The following is a 5369-nucleotide window of genomic DNA, read 5'->3' as shown; positions in this document are numbered from 1 at the left end:
AGAACACCGGCTTGACCTCGGTGGATCTGACTGTGAATGCACGGGACACAAACAGGAAGTCTATCCTGGAACGAATGGACCCGTCTGGCCGCGACCAGGTGTATCTACGCTGCGCTCGGTCTGCAGGGTTGCTGAAGACGTCGTGCAGCTTGGCATCCTTAACTGTTTCCATCAGGGATCTGGACGTAGCGTCCAATCTGCTGCCGGCCCTGCCGGCGAGTGTTGGGTGAGCGTGCGTGTTTTTTGTGTGTAGCTGCTGCGGGTGAGTGAGTGAGAGAGAGAGAGAGAGAGAGAAAGAAAGAAAGAAAGTTGGATTTTGGAACATGTACATGTTGAGAAGTAAAGAAAGCAGATGTTTGTAAGAAAACTATTTTTAGCATTGAAAATCCCCTGGAAAGGGGAGGGTGCACCGTTCCCAGAGATACTGCAATACCGGGTCGATGCGTGGAGTGGACGGAGCAAGCCCCTATTCCATCTCCCTGCTCCAAAAATCAATTTAATATATGGTCCCCAGATAAGGGACGTATCAGATATTAAACTGATAAGAACAGATTTTTTTTTTTTTTTTTTTGTAAAAATATACTTTATTCATAAAATATCTTCAATCACATTCCAAACCATTTCAATAACAACATTACAAGGGTACAATCCAGGTTAAACTTTTACAAAATGTATCACCAGGTGCATCAGTACAAACAATATTACAATCATTTACAGCCTTTCATTTTGATCTGTACAGCCCGAGGGGCTCGAAACAGTTCCCAGTCTCTCGGTGCGCTGTGGTAGAAAGGTCTTAGACAGCGACCCTTCCCCATTGCGCCTTTGCGGCAGCTGCCCCAAGCTTTAGTGCGTCCCTCAGCACGTAGTCCTGGACTTTGGATTGTGCCAGTCCGCAACAATCGGTCGGGGACAACTCTTTGTGCTGGAAGACCAACAAGTTTCGGGCAGACCAAAGCGCCTCTTTCACCGAGTTGATGATCCTCCAGCTGCAGTTGATGTTTGTCTCGGTGTGTGTCCCTGGGAACAGCCCGTAGAGCACAGAGTCCTGTGTCACAGAACTGCTCGGGATCAACCGCGACAGCAACCACTGCATCTCTCTCCAGACTTTCTTTGCAAAGGCACAATCCACAAGGAGGTGGACAACGGTCTCTTCCCCACCACAGCCACCTCGAGGGCAACGTGCAGAGGGGGTGAGCCTCCTGGCGTGTAGGAAGGATCTGACGGGGAGGGCCTTTCTCACCACCAGCCAAGCTACGTCTTGGTGCTTGTTGGAAAGTTCTGGCGATGAGGCATTCTGCCAAATGACTTTGACAGTCTGCTCGGGGAACCATCCCACAGGGTCCACCCTCTCCTTATCCCTCAGGGCCTCTAGGACGTTACGTGCTGACCACTGCCTGATGGACTTGTGGTCAAAGGTGTTTTTCTGCATCAATTTTTCCACCAGGGACAGGTGGTACGGCACGGTCCAACTACTTGGAGCGTTCCGCGGCAGCGTGGCCAGACCCATCCTTCGCAACACCGGGGACAGGTAGAACCTCAGCACGTAGTGACACTTGGTGTTTGCGTACTGAGGGTCTACGCACCGCTTGATGCAGCCACACACAAAGGTGGCCATCAGTATGAGGGCGATGTTGGGCACGTTTTTTCCCCCTTTATCTAGAGGCTTGTACATCGCATCCCTGCGGACACGATCCATTTTCGACCTCCAGATAAAGCGGAAGATGGCTCGAGTGATCGCCATCGCGCAGGAGTCTGGAATGGGCCAGACCTGCGCCACGTACAGCAACAGTGAGAGTACCTCACACCTGATGACCAGGTTCTTTCCCGCAATGGAGAGGGAGCGTCGCTCCCACATGCCCAGTTTCCTTTTCACCATAGCCACTCGCTCCTTCCAGTTTCTAACGCATGCCCCGGTCCCTCCGAACCATATCCCCAGCACCTTCAGGCCGTCAGCCCTGACAGTGAAGGGGACAAAGGATCGGTCAGCCCAGTTCCCAAAGAACATGGCCTCGCTCTTCCCACGATTTACCTTGGCTCCCGAGGCCAGTTCGAACTGGTCGCAGATGTGCATCAGTCTGCGCACCGACAGCGGATCCGAGCAGAAGACGGCGACGTCGTCCATGTACAGGGAGGCTTTTACCTGAGTGCCTCCACTGCCTGGGATCGTCACTCCTCTTATGCCCGGATCCTTCCTGATGGACTCGGCAAAGGGTTCTATGCAGCACACGAAAAAGGACAGGCGAGAGAGGGCAGCCCTGCCTGACTCCAGATTTCATCGGAAAGCTATCTGTTTCCCACCCATTGATTGAGACTGCGCTACTGATGTTAGTGTAGAGCAGTTGGATCCAATTTCGAATTCCCTCCCCAAAGCCCATTTTGGAGAGCACATCCCCCATGTAGGTGTGCGATATTCTGTCAAAGGCCTTCTCCTGATCCAAGCTGATGAGGCAGGTATCCACACCCCTGTCCTGTACATAGGCAATCGTATCCCTGAGCAGCGCCAGGCTGTCAGAGATCTTCCTGCCTGGCACAGAGCAGGTCTGGTCAGGGTGAATCACCAATTCCAGAGCGGATTTGACCCGATTGGCGATGACCTTGGACAGAATCTTATAGTCCATATTCAACAGTGAAATGGGTCGCCAATTTCTAATTTCCTCCCTTTCCCCCTTGTGCTTGTAGATGAGGGTGATGATGCCTTTCCTCATGGATTCTGACATACTACCGGCCAGGAGCATACTCTCGTACACTTCTAGCAGGTCTGGGCCGATCAAGTCCCACAGAGCCGAATACAACTCCGCCGGCAAGCCGTCGCTTCCGGGGGTTTTACTCTTCTCGAAGGACTCGAGGGCCTTAGTCAGTTCGTCAGGAGTTAGCGGTTTGTCCAGGCTCTCCCGCGTACTGTGGTCTAAGACCTCCGTGATAGAGGACAGGAAGGACTGGGAGGCCGTGCTGTCCGTGGGCTTCACGTCATACAGTCCGGCATAAAAGAATTTGCTGATCCTCAGAATGTCGGACCGTGATGACTTTACTGAGCCGTCTTCTTCCTTCAGGCTGCTGATCACAGAGCGCTCTCTGTGTACCTTTTGGAAGAAGAAACGTGAGCACGTCTCATCCTGCTCCACGGAGCGGACCCTGGAACGGAAGATGATCTTGGAGGCCTCCGAGGCAAAGTGCGAGGCTTGCTGGCCCTTCACCTCTTGGAGCTCCTCCTTGACATCGACCCCCATCGACTGCAGCCGGAGCAGATTCTGCATCTTTTTCTGGAGTCGGGACATTTCCCTCTGTTCCTTTCTAGCTTTCTGGGTGCCTTTGCGGATGAAAAACCTCTTGATGCTTCCCTTGATCACTTCCCACCAGTGTGTCAGGGACTCAAAGAGGGGTTTCACGGTTCTCCAACCTTTGTAATCCCTCTTGAGCTCCTCAATGTTCTCTGGGGTCAGCAGTTGCACATTTAGCTTCCATGCCCCCCTGCCCACCCTCAGGTCCTTCTCCAAGTGGCAGTCCGCCAGTAGGAGGCAGTGGTCAGAGAAGAACACCGGCTTGACCTCGGTGGATCTGACTGTGAATGCACGGGACACAAACAGGAAGTCTATCCTGGAACGAATGGACCCGTCTGGCCGCGACCAGGTGTATCTACGCTGCGCTCGGTCTGCAGGGTTGCTGAAGACGTCGTGCAGCTTGGCATCCTTAACTGTTTCCATCAGGGATCTGGACGTAGCGTCCAATCTGCTGCCGGCCCTGCCGGCGAGTGTTGGGTGAGCGTGCGTGTTTTTTGTGTGTAGCTGCTGCGGGTGAGTGAGTGAGAGAGAGAGAGAGAGAGAGAAAGAAAGAAAGAAAGTTGGATTTTGGAACATGTACATGTTGAGAAGTAAAGAAAGCAGATGTTTGTAAGAAAACTATTTTTAGCATTGAAAATCCCCTGGAAAGGGGAGGGTGCACCGTTCCCAGAGATACTGCAATACCGGGTCGATGCGTGGAGTGGACGGAGCAAGCCCCTATTCCATCTCCCTGCTCCAAAAATCAATTTAATATATGGTCCCCAGATAAGGGACGTATCAGATATTAAACTGATAAGAACAGATTTTTTTTTTTTTTTTTTGTAAAAATATACTTTATTCATAAAATATCTTCAATCACATTCAAAACCATTTCAAAAACAACATTACAAGGGTACAATCCAGGTTAAACTTTTACAAAATGTATCACCAGGTGCATCAGTACAAACAATATTACAATCATTTACAGCCTTTCATTTTGATCTGTACAGCCCGAGGGGCTCGAAACAGTTCCCAGTCTCTCGGTGCGCTGTGGTAGAAAGGTCTTAGACAGCGACCCTTCCCCATTGCGCCTTTGCGGCAGCTGCCCCAAGCTTTAGTGCGTCCCTCAGCACGTAGTCCTGGACTTTGGATTGTGCCAGTCCGCAACAATCGGTCGGGGACAACTCTTTGTGCTGGAAGACCAACAAGTTTCGGGCAGACCAAAGCGCCTCTTTCACCGAGTTGATGATCCTCCAGCTGCAGTTGATGTTTGTCTCGGTGTGTGTCCCTGGGAACAGCCCGTAGAGCACAGAGTCCTGTGTCACAGAGCTGCTCGGGATGAACCTCGACAGCAACCACTGCATCTCTCTCCAGACTTTCTTTGCAAAGGCACAATCCACAAGGAGGTGAACAACGGTCTCTTCCCCACCACAGCCACCTCGAGGGCAACGTGCAGAGGGGGTGAGCCTCCTGGCGTGTAGGAAGGATCTGACGGGGAGGGCCTTTCTCACCACCAGCCAAGCTACGTCTTGGTGCTTGTAGGAAAGTTCTGGCGATGAGGCATTCTGCCAAATGACTTTGACAGTCTGCTCGGGGAACCATCCCACAGGGTCCACCCTCTCCTTATCCCTCAGGGCCTCTAGGACATTACGTGCTGACCACTGCCTGATGGACTTGTGGTCAAAGGTGTTTTTCTGCATAAATTTTTCCACCAGGGACAGGTGGTACGGCACGGTCCAACTACTTGGAGCGTTCCGCGGCAGCGTGGCCAGACCCATCCTTCGCAACACCGGGGACAGGTAGAACCTCAGCACGTAGTGACACTTGGTGTTTGCGTACTGAGGGTCTACGCACCGCTTGATGCAGCCGCACACAAAGGTGGCCATCAGTATGAGGGCGATGTTGGGCACGTTTTTTCCCCCTTTATCTAGAGGCTTGTACATCGCGTCCCTGCGGACACGATCCATTTTCGACCTCCAGATAAAGCGGAAGATGGCTCGAGTGATCGCCGTCGCGCAGGAGTCTGGAATGGGCCAGACCTGCGCCACGTACAGCAACAGCGAGAGTACCTCACACCTGATGACCAGGTTCTTACCCGCAATGGAGAGGGAG

At 52.3% G+C, this 5369-nt stretch overlaps 1 non-coding gene and 1 pseudogene across 1 annotated transcript; both read right to left on the bottom strand.

The window, feature by feature from the left end:
* Positions 1-399: 399 nt before the first annotated feature.
* On the bottom strand, positions 400-581 carry LOC144669043 (U2 spliceosomal RNA). The gene has a single exon (XR_013573589.1). It is a non-coding gene; the product is annotated as a U2 spliceosomal RNA (small nuclear RNA).
* Positions 582-3928: 3347 nt separating this feature from the next.
* Positions 3929-4109, bottom strand: LOC144669035 (U2 spliceosomal RNA; annotated as a pseudogene).
* Between the last annotated feature and the right edge of the window lie 1260 nt (positions 4110-5369).

The sequence above is a fragment of the Cetorhinus maximus genome, chromosome 28 (assembly GCF_964194155.1).
Source record: "Cetorhinus maximus chromosome 28, sCetMax3.hap1.1, whole genome shotgun sequence".
Lineage (NCBI taxonomy): Eukaryota > Metazoa > Chordata > Chondrichthyes > Lamniformes > Cetorhinidae > Cetorhinus > Cetorhinus maximus.
This window is presented reverse-complemented; position numbering and strand designations above follow the sequence as displayed.